Here is a 16,735-nt window from a genome sequence, read left to right as displayed (position 1 = left end):
CTTGGATCCCCCGCCAAGGTTTTTTTTAAGCGATGGTAATTGAGGGATACAAACTGATCCTGATACCATGGAGAACTCTCACACTGTTGTCAAGATAAAGTTTCAAGATTTGTTGCATCCAGTCGAAATGTGGCAATGCCATTTAAAAGGGATTAATATTTAAAAAAGGGGGTGCAAACCAGGGTGGGGGGAGAGCTAATCAACATCAATTAACTCTTACAATTTATCTAAGAGAGTCCAAAAATTCCTTGGCCTTCTCCAGCAATCCGAAGTTGTAGACAGACCCTTCATGGCTAAAGCGTAGCGTTGCTGGGTAGTGCAAGGAGTACTGAATATTTAAGTCCCTTAAACATTTCTTCACTTTGTCAAACGCCTTCCTCTTTCGGACCAGAGCTGGGGAAAAGGCCTGGAATAACATAATTGTGGATCCTTTATAAATCATGGCTTGGGGATCTTTCCCAAGATTCCTGGAAGCTTCTAAGAGCATCTGCCTCTCCTTATAGCTCTGCAGCCAGAACAGGACTGGGTGGGGGCGCTGGTTTGAGCCAGGCCCACGCACTGCAACCCGGTAGGCCAATTCCACCCTTACCTGGCCTGATCCAGCCTCCAGATTTAAAAGCTGTGGAAGCCACTGTTTGAGAAACGCTGTAAGCTGGCCTTCCTCTTCCCGTTCAGGAAGGCCCAGCAAATGAATATTTTTTTGACGACCTCGAGAAGTGATTTTCTAAGGTCCGGACTCGCTGTTCAAGAGTCTGGACCCGATCCACGGCCGATTCTACTATAGTCTCCGAGGTCGCGGCCTTTAGCTCCGCCCCTCTGACTCGGTGCTTGATTTCCTCGATGTCTTGGTCGTGCTTTTGTAGTGCGGCCAAGAGTGAATTCCATCGGCTCTGGGACTCTTCGCTGAAGGCATCGATCTTTGCATCAAGTTTAGAGATTATTTCTGTGAGGCTTGCCACAGTAGGTAAGTCCCCCATAGCGGCTGTGGACGCCTCGCTGCAGCTGAGGAGGGTGGGGGAGGGGTTCCTGTCTGCTGAGAACTGCGGGCTCCCTTCCCTTTAATCATTTTTACAGGAAATTAGATTGTTTAAATTCAGTACTGAGCAACTAATTACATTAAGTAAAAACTATTTTAAATGATTTGGTGAGTGTGGAGGAGGCGGGTGGCCTACTTTGCCCAAGTCTTGGGAGGAGCACTATAGACTCAGACTTGCTGGGTCGCTGCCATCTTGGATCCCCCGCCAAGGTTTTTTTTAAGCGATGGTAATTGAGGGATACAAACTGATCCTGATACCATGGAGAACTCTCACACTGTTGTCAAGATATAGTTTCAAGATTTGTTGCATCCAGTCGAAATGTGGCAATGCCATTTAAAAGGTAGTCATGTTGGGGGAACAGCCCAGTTCCACCAGAACTTCAGCTTAGACTCGAGGTTTATTTGCATGCAGTGGGACTTGAACTCACAACCTCCTGGCCTCAGTGATCGAACACTGAACCACCATTGATTGTCAATCAACATGATAACAGCACCTCAGCTTAATAACAATACCTCACCTTCCTGAAAGGAATGTACATTCTGATCACTTACTCAGCCACACCCAAGACATTGACACAAATTGCAAAAAAAACATTTTACAGACTCTTTGGGGGGAACCCTCTCCATCACATCCTGCCAATGAGAGAAAGACTCTTTTATACATGGTCTATGTTTTCTGTTTGCCAGCCAGTCTTTGATCCATGTTATATGTTGTCCTCTACACTAGGTGCTTCTACTTTGTACAGTAATGTTTTATGTAGCACCGTGTCAAATGTTTTCAGGAAATGCACAATACCTTTTCAGGTTTCTCTTTATCCATTGTGTGTTTTGCTCATGTGAACATATGAACAAGGACTAGGAGTAAGTCATTCAGTCCCTCAACCCTGCTCAGCCATTCAATAAAATCATGGTTGGTCTGACTATAATCTCAAATCCACATTCCTGCTTAACATTTATGATCTTTCAACCCTGACTAACAAGAAATTATCTACCTTCACCTTAAAATTATTAAAGGATTATGTTTCTACCAGTTTTTCAGGAACCAAGTTCAAAGACTGAAAGGAAAAAAGAAAATCACTGAATCTGAAATTCTAAATGGATAACTCCTGATTTTTAAACAGTGACTCCAAGTTCTACATTCTCCTCTAGGTGGGACCATCTTCTCACATCCATCCTGTAAAGATGCTTCAGGAGCTTAGCAATCTCAATCAATTCACCTCTTACTCTTTAAAACTGCACAAGATAAAAACTCAGCCAGTCTAACCTGTCCTCATAAGATAACCCAGTCATGCCAGGTGTTAGTCAGATAAAACCTCTCTGAACTGTTTCCAATACGTACATTTATCCTCTTTTAAATAAGGTGGCTAATACTGTAGACAGATGTAGTCTAACCAGCACTCTGTATAGTGAATGTATAAACTCCTGACTTTTTCATTCAATTCCTCTTGCAATAAATGACATGTTTCTATCAATTTTCCTGATTACTTGCTGTGCTTGTATTCTAACCTTCTGTGACTCATGTACTAGGACACCCAGATCCCTCTGCAAGTCAGAGCTCTACAATTTCTCACCACTTGGATAATATGATTCTTCCTGTTGAAGTGGACAATTTCACATTTTCCCAAGTTATAATTCATTTGCCACAATTTTACTCAGTCACTGAATTTATCTGTATCCTTTTGTAGCCTCCTTATATTATCTTCACAACTTATTTTCCTAAGTATCTTTGTGTCCTCTGTACATTTTGCAACTGTACCTTCTGTTTCTTCACTCAAGTCACTTACATCAATGATAAAAGTTGAGATTCCAGCACCTTTCCCAGTGTGGCAGACCAGATGTTACATTGTGCCAGCTTCAAAAAATCCCACCTCTGCCTACTCTCTGCTTCCTGCTAGCCAGCAATCTTCCCCCCATGCTAACCCCTATACCATGGGCGTTTATTTTTTGCAATATTCTTTGATGTTACATTTAATGCACTCTGGAAGTCTAACTGCAATACATCCTCTGGTTCCCCTTAACCCACAGAATATTCTCAAAAATTAAAACAGAATGGTCAAACATGATTTCCCTTTCAGAAAAACTATATTGACTTTGCCTGGTTACTGTGACCACAGTCCCCTGTTATAACTTTAATAATAGCTTCTAATATTTTCTCTATCACAGTTATTGAACTAACTGGTCTGTAGTTTCCTGCTTTGTGTCTCACTTCCCTTTTGAAATAGGGAATTACATTTGCTATCTTCAAATAACTCCAATAAATTGGTTAAATGTGGTTCCCCTTCACAAAACCCCTCCCAATTACCTGAATATATTTTCAATAACCTTCATTATGATCAATGAAGGAGACTTAAATTTGCTGCCAAATGTTTTAGAGTCACAGAGTCATAGAGATGTACAGCACGGAGACAGACCCTGTGGTCCAACTTGTCCATGCTGACCAGATATCCCAACCCAATCTCGTCCCAACTGCCAGCACCCGGCCCCGGCCCATCCTTTCTATTCATACACCCGTGAAGATGCCTTTTAAATGTTGCAATTGTACTAGTCTCCATCACTTCCTCTGGCAGCCCAAATTTCACAACATCCTTCCAATAGGAAGGAGACCAGAATTGGACACAATATTCCAAAAGTCGCCTACCCAATGTCCTGTATAGCTGCAACATGACATTCCAACTCCTGTACTCAATACTCTGACCAATAAAGGAAAGAATACCAAACTTGGTTTGACTTGTTTCACAAAGGGAGTAAAAACTAATTGTAATTCATATCCACATATATTTAATGATTTTTAGAAAACACAGTAAACAGCCCAGCCTGAGGTGATTTCTATAATCACGCGAGACCCTTCAGAAATGGTTACACATCATTATCATCCAAACAATCAACATCTAGGTATCTCCTCATGGGCACAGAATGTCAACCATTATGTTATAGTCTGTTACAGGATGTTTGTATCCAAGTGTAAAAAAAACCTATATAGGAGAGTTACAAGTTACAGTCTTCCCACAAAGACGTTTTCATTTCTTTCCAATGAACCTCTGGTATGTACCACAGACAGTTGACTATCTGCAGTACAAGGCTCTGTCACTTGTGTAACTGCTTCACTTTCACATGGAGACTTGGTCATGTGGCTCTCCCAGATTTAACACAGTTTCCTTTCTAACAATGCAGCTTTGAGAGAAATATCGCTGGAACAATTGTTGACAGAATCCAAACCCCTTAGCTTTGGGCTGCAAGGGAAAGGCTTCTGGCCTGTGAAAAGTTGCGAGCAACCTTTGCAAACCTGACCAAACAGTGAGGCACGTTTCAGGAAAACCTCCCCTGAAGCCATGTAAAGAGCATTTTATACAGAACAGGTAGCCTGCAACTCATCTGACCAATCACCCAGTCCCACAAGGAATTCCAGACTGCTTACGCCAGATGTAGACTTTTAGACCCCATATCCAAGGCAAAGGCATTAATAAATGGGTATCCCTCAGATTTATTTTGCACTTAAATTGTTATTAATTGAATTATTTCTTGCTCTGTCCTGCATCTGGATCTTCCTGTGTGTTTGCAAGTATACTTGTGTTGCAAGATATTCCCCACATATATGATGGTGGGTCCTACTTCTGATTTAGTTTTGAGGCAGTACTGGTCAATGGTCCCTCTAACATTTTTCCCCCACAGTGTGGACCTCTGAGGGCCATGTGAGGCAATGGTTTCCACATGCAAAGGGAATGTTGGTGTTGGTTACAAACATTAAAGAGTCAGTGTCCACAAACAGAGAGAGTGGGGGAAATGTGCTAATACTCCATTGTTAAAGTAAATGGGAAAAAAAAATACTTACTCATCTTCTTCTGGAAAAGTGTTTGAGAAAAGGGGAAAGAAATCTGTTTTAAAACTTCCAACTGTTCAGGACATTTGTAACACTAATGTTTTTGATTTAAAACATTTCCCTATAGTTTTGTCTTCCTGATTTTCTGAAGACATTGACTAATGTGAGTCTAAGTTCTCTTTCTCTTTCTTTAGAGTACCTTAGCCATAGAACCTGGACATGGATCCCTATAGATACAGTCATAGAGTCATAGAGATGTACAGCACGGAAACAGACTCTTTAGTCCAACTTGTCCATGCCGATCAGATATCCCAACCCAACCTAGTTCCACCTTTCAACATCCAGCCCACATCCCTCCAAACCCTTCCTATTCATATACCCATCCAGATGCCTTATAAGTACTGTAGTTGTACTAGCCTCCACCACATCTGCTGGCAGCTCATTCCATACACAAACATGAAATGGTTACCCCTTAGGTTCTTTTTATATCTTTCCTCACTCACCCTAAACTTATGCTCTCGAGTTCCAGACTCCTCGTCCCCAGGGAAAAGACGTTGTCTATTTATCTATCTACTATGCCCCTCATGATTTTATAAACCTCTATAAGGTCACCCCTCAGCCTCCGATGCTCCAGGGGAACCAGCTCTAACCTATTCAATCTCTCTTTATTGTCAAATTCTCCAACCCTGGCAACATCCTTGTAAATCTTTTCTGAACCATTCCAAGTTTCACAACATCCTTCCGATAGGAAGGAGACCAGAATTGCATGCAATATTCCAACAGTGGCCTAACCAATGTCCTGTACAGCCGCAACATGACCTCCCAACTCCTGTACTCAATACTCTGACCAATAAAGGAAGCATACCAAATGCCTTCTTCACTATCCTATCTACCTGCAACTCCACTTTCAAGGAGCTATGAACCTGCACTCCAAGGTCTCTTTGTTCAGCAACACTCCCTAGGACCTTACCATTAAGTCCTGCTAAGATTTGCTTTTCCAAAATGGGAAGATGTAGAAATAGTGAGAATGTGGCACCAGGAGAACATTTGCCAGCCTTTGCCTAGCCACAATGATCTTTGGTTGCTCTTACGTCCCCCCCGCATCTTCCTTCTTCAACATTACACACCTCATTTTTTGTGACAGAGATCCCACCAGGAGACTACCTTCCAAAGCCAATTGTCCTCGAATGACAAAAATTGGGACTGAAATCAGATACTGGAACCAGGGCATAGAGTAGAAGAAGTCTGCACGGTCTGCACTGGGCAGCATGGTGGATCAGTGGTTAGCACTGCTACCTCACAGCACTGAGGACACAGGTTCGATTCCATCTGCAGGTGACTGTCTGTGTGGTGATTGTGCATTCTCCCCGTGTATGCATGGGTTTCCTCCAGGTGCTCTGGTTTCCTCCCACAGTCCAAAGATGTGCAGATTAGGTAGATTGGCCATGCTAAATTGCCCCATAGTGTTCGGGGTGTGACAGCTAAGTGGATTAGCCATGGGGAATGCAGACTAGTGGGGATAGGATTGGGGGTGAGTCTGAGTGGGGTGTTGTTTGGAGGGTCAATGTAATCTCAATGGGCTGACTGGCCTGCTTGAACACTGTAGGGATTCTATGGAGTCTGAGATGTGATTAGCAAAGGTTGGCCTGAGTGACAGTGGAGTGATCCATCCTCATGGGCAATGCAAGCAAATCCGATTCTCTGATCATTGCACAGAAGCTTTCAAATGAACTGCCCATTTGAAATGTTCCAGACACAACTATATATTACATCACAGTCAATCAAAGTCTCTGTGAGGCTTAGCACCAGCGTGAGGATGTCGACCTGTAACCCCAGAGTGGGGCAGGAGGCTTCCACCTGCACGTTGGAGGTCAGCTGACATACGTATGTTTTCGGATTTTCTTCAGAATCCAATTCTTGACCCAAGAGTGGGGACATTGTCTGAGGTTTAGGGTGGACCTCAACTCAGTGTGATTATTGGCGTCACACCCATGTACATTTTCTAAACCAAGGGGATAGTTGTATTCGGCACCGCCCTCTTCCATTGGTCCAGTTGCAGTGGATCCACTGGATTTGTGGCACACTGGGCAGAAGCCTGACTCTCTGATGGTGTGAAAACAGAGCTTCAGCTGGGTGACTGGTCACCTTGGTCTGAAGCCATAAATCATTTTCCTGACAGACACCACAATCTCCTGCCAACTGATGCTAACAAGGTGGTGGCAGCTGTCCGGAATGTAAGCCGCGGGCATCTGTCCAAGGGCTGGGTGTGTGTTGACTTTTAATGAGACTCAGTGTGAATGCGTTCTGTGTTAGCATGTGGCTAAGCAGCGTGGAGCTTTACTCAAAGCTCGTTCTCGTGATTTTATCCCACTACTTGTCTGTCCTCACAGGTGGACGCTTCAGATTCCATGGCACTCAGTTGGAGATGATCGGGTGGGGGAGTTCCTTCTACTATTCTGGTCAATATTTATCCTGGAACCAACATTACAAAAGCAAAATAGATTATCTCATCCTTACTGTACTGCATTGAGTAGGAGTCTGTGTGGCACATTGCCTACCACTTTCCTATGTTACAGCAGTACCCACACTTCAGAATGTGCTTCATTGGTCTTAAAGCACTTAATAAAGCCTTCAGGTCATGAAAGGTGCTGTGGAAATGTAAGCCGTTATTCTCCCATAAGCAAACAATCAGTGACAAGGTCATACCTCTTACAGTATCAAAATTGATTCATGATGACTCAAGTTTGAACCTTCCTGTCCACGTTCCTTCCCACCTATCTGCTCCACCCTCCTCTCTGACCCATTACCAACGGTGTGGCACTGGAAAAGCACAGCCGGTCAGGCAGTATCTGAGGAGCAAGAGAATCAACACTTGGAGCATAAGCCTTTCATCAGGAATGCGGCTTGTGGCCCAAGGGGGCTGAGAGATAAATGGGAGGTGGGTGGGGCTGGGGGGAAGGTAGCTGGGACTATGATAAGTAGATGAAGGTGAGGATGAAGGTGATATGTCAGAGGGGAGGGTGGAGCAGATAGGTGGGAAGGAACATGGACAGGTAGGACAGTTCAAGAGGGCAGTGCTGAGTTGGAGGATTGGATCTGGGATAAGATGGAGGGAAGAAACATGGGGAAACTGGTGAAATCTGCATTGATCTCATGTGGTTGGAAGGTCCCAAGGCGGAAGATGAGGGATTCTTCCTCCAGGCATTGGGTGGCTAGGTTTGGTGGTGGAGTAGGCCCAAGACTTGCATGTTCTTGGCGGAGTGGGAGGGGGAGTTGAAGTGGTCAGCTACAGGGCGGTGGGGTTATTCAGTGCGTGTGTCCCAGAGATGTTCCCTGAAACATTCCACAAGTTAGCATGCTGTCTCCCCAGTGTAGAGGAGACCAAATCTGGTGCAACGGACACAGTAGATGGCGTGTGGGGAAGTATAGGTAAATCCCTGTCAGATGTGGAAGGCTCCTTTGGGTCCCTGGTTGGAGATAAGGAGGAAGGTGTGGACACAGGTGGCAGGGGAAGGTGCTAGGAGTGGTGGGTGGATTGGTGAGGGCCATGGACCTAACAAGGGAGTTGCAAAGGGAATTGTCTCTCTGGAACACAGATTCGAGTGGGGAGGGAATATATCTCTCGTGTTAGGGTCTGTTTGTAAGTGTTGGAAATGGCAGAGGATATTGCAATATATCTGGAGGTTGGTGGGGTTGAAGGGGGGTTCTGTCCTTGTTGTGATTGGAGGGGTGGGATTCAAGGGCGGAGGTGCAGGGAGTGGAGGAGATGCATTGGAGGGCATCGTCGACCACATGGAAGGGGAAATTGCAGTCTTTGAAGAATGAGGCCATTTGGGATGTTCCAAGGTAGAATTGTTCCTCCTGGGATCAGATGCGGTGGAGCCGGAGGAATTGGGAATAAGGGATGGAGTTTTTTACAGGAGGCAGAGTGGGAGGAGGAGTAGTCCAGGTAACTGTGGGAGTCAGTGGGTTTGTAGTATATGTCCATGTTGAGTTGGTTGCTGGAAATGGAGATGGAGAGGTCCAGGCAGGGGAGGAAGGTGGCTGAGATGGTCCAGGTGAACTTGAAGTGTGTTAGTGAAGTTGATGAACTGATCAACCTCCTCATGGGAGCACGAGGAGGCACTGACACAGTCATTGAAGTAACAGAGGAAAAGGAGGAAAAAGCTGCCAGTGTAGCTGCGGAAGATGGACTGTTCAACACACCCTACAAAGAGGCAGGAATAGCCAGTGCCCATGTGGGTGCCCATGGCTACTGCTTTGGTTTGGAGGAAGTGGGAGGATTGGAAGGAGAAGTTGTTAAGGGTGAGAACCAGTTCAACCAGGTGGAGGAGAGTGTCAGTGGAAGGGTACTGGTTTGGATGGTGTGAGGGGAAGAAACAGAGGGCTGGGAGGCCTTCATCATGGTGGGTGGATGTGTACAGGGACTGGATGTCCATGGTGAAGATGAGGTGTTGGGGGCCGGGGAGACAAAAGTCCTGGAGGAGATGAAAGGCATAAACCCTTCATCAGGTATGAGGCTTGTTGCCCAAGGGGGCTGAGAGATAAATGGAAGGGAGGTGGGGCTATGAGGAAGGTAGCTGGGAAGCCCTTCATCTACCTATCGCATTCCCAGCTACCTTCCCCCCAGCCCCACTCCCCTCCCCAATTATCTCTCAGTCCCCTTGGGCCACAAGCCTCATTCCTGATGAAGGACTTACGCTTGAAATGTCGATTCTCCTGCTCCTCGGATACTGCCTGACCTGCTGTGCTTTTCCAGCACCACACTCTTCAACTCTGATCTCCACCATCTGCAGTCCCCACTTTCCCCTTCCTGCACTGTGGAAAATGAACAACAGGAACTAAAGGCTTTTTCCATTCGGAGCAGTGAGCTCCCCTGGTCAGCTTTGGGAATCTTTCATATGGAGTCAAGAAGAAATGGTCTTTTCCCATCGCGTTTATAAATAACACCACTGCACATCCCAGTCACTTTGCAGCTCACAGTCGGAGCCGATACAGAAGAGGAATGAATTTCCGGAGGCCAGACAGATCTTACGGAGCTATTTGAAAGTGAGGAGCAAAGTGGTGAAGCAGAGACTTGGGGAATTCCAGAGTGTGGGAGTGCAAGCAGGCTCAGGGTTCTGAGGCTGAGTGAATGTGCAGAAGCAGATGACACAAGCAGTACGAGATTGCAAAGAAAGGGAGGGAGAGGATCAAGGTGGTGGAGGGATCTGAAGGTGCAGTGAAAGGTTTGTGCTGAGGAACGAGGCTCCGACTGAAGACCGTGGAGCTAATGAGTGGAAACTCGGTGTGTGGGATTGATGTGAGTGGTCAAGCAGTGGATAATTTGTCATTTAAATTCAGTTATTAAATCATTGTGACACAAGAAAGTGATTAGTAATGCCAGATGTAACTAAAACATTGCCTTAGCTACCCTCAGAAATGGCCAAACAAGCTGGGCAGTTAGAGAGATGGGTAATAAATCATGGTCTTTCGTGAAAACTATCACAACTGGGTCAATGTGATGAAGTGACAGCTGTTATCCAACTAAACACAGGAGACCATCAATCAGAGCACAGAGTGCTGGCAACACTATGAAGAGTTACACTGCTAGCTGAAACATTAGCTTTCCTTCTGCCTTTCCTTGTGTTAACTTTTAAGGGAAGTGAGGGAGAACAGAAATATTTCACCAGTAATTCCGTCGTTATTTTTGATGTGAGGCTGATGTGCAGCATTCAGGGGTGTATTGTAGTTGAAGCATCACCTGCATATCTTTGGATTATGTCAGGATCTGGTACAATAATTGATGATTTTATTTTAATTATTTTTGATTCTTGGAAAGGCGAATCAGGGAAGGACTTATACACTTAACAGTCATGTATTCCTGGGGAGTGTTGCCAAACAAAAAGACCTTGGAGTGCACTGTTCTTTGAAAGTGGAGTCACAGGTAGATAGGATAGTGAAGAAGGTATTTGATATGCTTGCCTTTATTGGTCAGTGCATTGAAGAGTTGGAAGGTCATGTTGAAGCTGTACAGAACATTAGCTCGGCCACTTTTGGAATATTGCATTCTGGTCTCTCTGCTGTAGGAAAGATGTGAAACCTGAAAGATTTTAGAAAAGATCTACAAGGATGTTGCCAGGGTTGGAGGGAGATGCTGAATAGGCTGGGGCTGTTTTCCCTGGAGTGTCGGAGGTTGAGGGGTGACCATATAGAGATTTATAAAATCATGAGGGGCATGGATAGGATAAATAGACAAGGTCTTTTCCCTGGGGTGGGAGAGTCCAGATCTAGAGAGTATAGGTTTAAGGTGAGAGGGGAAAGACCTAAAAGGGACCTAAGGGGCAACTTTTTCACAGAGAAGGTGATGTAAATACGGACTGAGCTGCCAGAGGAAGTGGTGGAGACTGGTACAATTACAACATTTAAAAGGCAATTGGTTGGGTCTCTGAATAGGAAGGGCCAAGTGCCGGCAATAGGGACTAGATCAGTTAGAATATCTGGTCAGTATGGATGAGTTGGACCGAAGGGTCTGTTTCCATGCTATACATCTCTATGACTCTAATACCCGTGTATCTGCTGCCTCGGTGGATTAATATTGGGGCAACACTTTTGGCTCCTGTCCTTAGAGATGCTCCCAGTCAAAGGTAATTGACCAGTCAGCGCAGCAGGCAACAAAGGGTGTCCGAATTACGATGGAAGAGCCTGACTCGCCAGCTGCCAGTCCTGCCAAATCTTTCACATGGCATACTGTCCTTCTGTTGCTCCTCTATGACTAATGAGGGGCTGGGAGAGCTGGAAGCGTTCAAGCCAGCACCATGCAGATGCTTTGTGAATACAATAGACGCCTGCTCCTTCCTTCCTCCTTCCTCACTATCAGTACGTTCAATGTTTATATTGTCTGCGCTGCCTCTTGTCTCAATGGCACAATCTTTTATTTTCAGAGAGAAAGGGAAGGCTTTTATCCATTCTGTCTGGACTGAATGTGTGTGCCACCCCAGGTTTTTAACAGTTCAAGGCTTTGAATGAGACAAAATCTTTTTTAAAACATAACGTTTATGAGTCTTCCCATTAATAAACAGGCAGCGAGAAGAGCAATATTAACATAACTTAAAATGTTCAATGATGGAGTACTTTCATGTTGCCTTGTGGCAGCAGAATCCTATTTCATCGATCATTGCTAGAATCTGACGTTAGATCAGCAGGCAGTGCCAAGTGAACCACCCTCATCTCCCAAACAACTGGTTATGTACCACCAAGGAAACAAGATCTTTGAGGGACTTGACCCATTGCCACTGATATATCTTGTAATAAATATAATCAGAGAAATTCTCATTAAGGACTCCTCATGTTGGAGGGTGGCACCGTGGCTCAGTAGTTAGCACTGCTGCCTCACAGCACCAGGGACCTGGGTTCGATTCCAGCCTCAGGCAACTGTCTGTGTGGAGTTTGCACATTCTCCCCGTGTCTGTGTGGGTTTCCTCCGGGTGCTCCGGTTTCCTCCCACAGTCCAAAGATGTGCAGGTCAGATGGATTGGCCGTGCTAAATTGCCCGTAGTGTTCAGGGATGTGTCGGTTAGGTGCATTAGTCAGGGGAAAATGTAAATTAATAAGGTAGGGGAATGGCTCTGGGTGGGATACTCTTTGGAGGGTCAGTATGCATTTGTTGGGCTGAAGGGCCTTTCTCCACACAGTTGGGATTCTAATTCAATATCAATTATTATCCTGAGAAACAACACCGCATTTGTTTGCAGCATAATCAGGACATTACAGAGAATGTTGGTATGGTTCAGGCCAGACCCCCTCAAATTATTTAAGAATCTAGCCTAGACCCTAACTGTTTCTTATTTGAAAGGCAGATGTGAAGTGGATATTCCAGGTCTGATGCAGCTGGTCAAACCACTCAGCTTTAAGCAAAACAGAATTTATTTAAACACTGCAGTTGAAACATGAACAAAAGAAAAATGGAATTTAGAATATAATAACTATTGGAAAACTTTATCGACCCCATACAGCAATTTAACTAACTAACTGTTCCAATCCAGTAACATCCCATAAACAAACCCTGTGGCAGAAAGGTAAATTCAAACACAGATTCTTAGATGCAGGAAGGAACAACTTGCAGAGAGAGGTTTCAGAAGAAAGAGGAATTCTTCACTGACGCTTATAACTCCCTTGCACTCACAAATTTTGTGACTGCTACAGCTAAAAATAAACTAGAATAAACCTGAACTGGGAGAACAGGCTACTCACCTTCCATCGTTAAACTAGACTCTTCCGCACCTCTGCTTTTACAACCTCTCTTCAAAATTCCCAAAGACAAAATGACCTTTTTAAAGTGATAGCATCGTCACAGCTTTACGGATGGTGAGTTACGTTTTGAAGGGCAGCCACTTTAGCCAAGATGTCTGTTCATAATGATGCCCCGATAACAAAGAGGAATGGCCAGCTAACTCCTTGCTCAAGGGAGAAAAGCTATTGAAGGCATCACAAGGATTTCTCGCACTCAAATGAATGTGTTGCAACTGCCTGAATTGGGAAATCCTGGTTTTAATTTGAAGGCTGTGCCACTGATTGGGCAGCACTCCCTTTTTGCCACACTGAATGTCAGCCTAGATTATACAACAACAGCTTCAGTTCAGGACTTGAACCCACATCTGACTCAAACAAACTTGCTACCAACTGAGGCAAGCTGACAACTTGACAAACTTTCCCCTTAGATTATTAATCCAAGAATCCAGATTTCTAATGTGCTAACTTCAGATTATGCTGAAGTTCTGCAGTTCTGAAAAAGAGACATACTGGACTCATTGAAGCCTGGAAGATAATGTCTGTGCTCATCGGTGGTATGGCTTGCAATGCAAGTCTGTGTTGCCAAGTGGATCAGAGAGATGCGTGAGAGGTTGGCATGTATCAGATGCCAATATCTGTGAACTAGGGTGAGCTAGGATGCATTTCATTGGTGTTTGGCGAGCATGCCCTGAGACGCTGATTAGTGGTCTACAACATGGAGACTGCTCACAGCCGGCGGTGGGCTAAAGTTACCAGGGCCCATTCCGACTTCCATGTCGAGAATTTTCAGCATCTGGTCTGCTGAGCAGGTTTCGTAAGATAGGAAGCTGCAACTTAGTGAAGTGAGATGTGCAGCTAATTACATCATTATAAAGGTGGCATGACAGTATAGTGGTCCCAACCCTGGGTGACCGTATAGAGATTTTATTTGCCTTCATTGGTCACACCATTGAGTACAGGAGTTGGAACGTCATGTTTCAGATATTGGCAAAGCCACTTTTGGTGCACTGTATACAATTCTGGTTGCCCTGCTTTTGGAAGGATGCTATTCAACTGAAAAGGGCGCAAAAAACTTTTCAAGGATGTCACCGAGACTGGAAGGTTTGAGATATAAAGAGAAGTTAGATAGGATGATGCTTTATTCCCTGGAGCATGGGGAGGCTGAGGCGTGACCTTCCGGAGGTTTATAAAATCATGAGGGCCATCGATAAGGTGAATAGCTAGGGGTAGGGGAATCCAAAACTAGAAGGCAGAGGTTTTTGAGGTGAGAGGGGAAAGATTTAGAAAGGACCCAAAGGGGCAAAGCTTCAATTGTGGAACGAGCTGCTAGGGGAAGTGGTAGAGACTGATACAATTTTATCATTTAAAAGACATTTAGACAGGTACATGGATAAGAAAGATTTGGAGGGATATGGGCCAAACACAGACAAATGGGACTATTCAGTTTCAAAAACCTGATTAGCAAGGACGAGTTGAACCAAAGGGTCTGGTTCTATGCTGTATGACTTTATGACTCGCAGTAATAACACCCTTAATCAGCAACTTACCGCTGCCCGATAACAAACTCATTTTGATGCCCAGCAATTGCATAAAAGACGCAGTAAGTTATTCCTAGGGTTGAGACAGACCTTGGCCAACTTCTCACATGGTTCTGCCACAAAGCTCATCAGAGTCTGCGTCATTCAGGCCCCTGTCAGATTTCTGCCCTTTGTTCCTGCCTTCACCAAACAGAATACAACAAGCATTGCTGTAATAGCTGTAAATCGGGAGGGAGAAGGAAGAGAGGAACTTTGTGCGATGACTATCACTAACAAAGCAGCACTGAGCAAACTAGTGGAGATGTGGACTGACAGATGGCTTGGCCCTGATGGACATTCCTGATGAAGGGCTCCAGCCCGAAACGTCGATTCTCCTGCTCCTCGGATGCTGCCTGACCTGCTGTGCTTTTCCAGCATCACACTCTCAACCCTGATGGACTTAACTCTCCAGTTTGAAAAGATGTAGCTAATCAGGTAGTGGATGCATTGGAGTTGATTTTCCGAAATGTACTCAATTCTGGAAAGATTGCATCAGTCTCGGCAGTAACAAATACAATCCTCTACTCAATGAGGGAGAGGAGCAGATAACAAGAAACTATGGCATGGCTGGGCCTGTGGTGATATCTGTCTTGTACTTGAATCAATCCTTAAAGATGTTTTAGCTGGGCACTTAGTCAAATTGGAGGCAATTAGGAAGGTTCAGTGGAGTTTTGTCAAGGAGAAGTCATGTTTAACCAATTTATTAGTGTTCTTTGATGGAGTAACATGTGTTATGGATAAGGGGGAGCCCATTGATGAACTAGATTTGGAATTTTCAGAAAATACTTGACAAGCTGCTGCATAAAAGGATATTATGGAGCATATGGTCTGGGGGATACCATATCATGTGGGTGAAAGATTGGCTGGCTGGCAGAAAACAGGGAATATGCATAAATAATTCTGTTTCTGGTGAGCCGACTCTGATGAGTAGGGTCTGTGTTGAGTCCTCAAGTTATTATAATTTGTAAATGGAGAATGATTGTGAAACATGTAGAGTGATTATAACACAGAGCTATACAGTCCACTGAATGTGCACCACCATTCAGTTGATAATCCTCAATTCCATTTTTTTGCCTTTCCCCCATAACCCCTGTTTCCATTACTGACTAAAAATCTGTCTAGTTCAGCCTTGAATATCCACAATGACACAGCCTCAGCAGCCCTCTGTGATAAAGATTTTCTCAGAGTCATTATCTTCTCAGAGAAGAAATTCCTCCTCAGCTCAATCTTAAATGGGAAAACACCACAATCTGAGATTTTATAGTTTTATGGTTTTATGGTTTTATATTCTTCCAAAAAAAGAAACAACCTCACTTTATCTACTCGAAAGAATCTTATATATAAGATCTATAAGATATTATCTATAAGATTGCCTCTCATTCTTCTAAATTCCAATGAGGATAAGCTCAACTACCCATAAAAAATCCCCTGCATACCCAGAATCAGCTTAGCAAACCTTCTCTGGACTAAGTTAAAAATCACACAACACCAGGTTATAGTCCAACAGGTTTAATTGCAAGCACTAGCTTTCGGAGCAACGCTCCTTCATCAGGTGACTACTACCACCTGATGAAGGAGCGTCGCTCCGAAAGTTAGTGTGTTTCCAATTAAACCTGTTGGACTATAACCTGGTGTTATGTGATTTTTAACTTTGTACACTCCAGTCCAACAGCAGCATCTCCAAATCATGACTTCTCTGGACTGTCTCCAATGTCAGTGTAACTTTTCTTAAATAGGGGCACCAAAACTGTTCACAGCATCCAGATATTGTCTGACCAGTGCCTTGTGTAGTTTTAGTAAGACTTTCCTATTTTTATATGCCATTCCTATTGAAACAAAGGCCTACATTCTTCCCCATTAGCCTCTGACTTGGATGTTAGCTTTTTGTGATTCATGCACAAGGACTCCCATATCCTCCTGTGCTGCAGCTTTCTGCAATATTTCTTCATTTAAATAATATTCTGCTCCTCTATTCTTCCTGCCAAAGTGCATAATCTCACAGTTTTTCACATTAAATTCCATCAGTCAAAATTT

The sequence above is a fragment of the Chiloscyllium punctatum genome, chromosome 10 (assembly GCF_047496795.1).
Source record: "Chiloscyllium punctatum isolate Juve2018m chromosome 10, sChiPun1.3, whole genome shotgun sequence".
NCBI lineage: Eukaryota > Metazoa > Chordata > Chondrichthyes > Orectolobiformes > Hemiscylliidae > Chiloscyllium > Chiloscyllium punctatum.
This window is presented reverse-complemented; position numbering follows the sequence as displayed.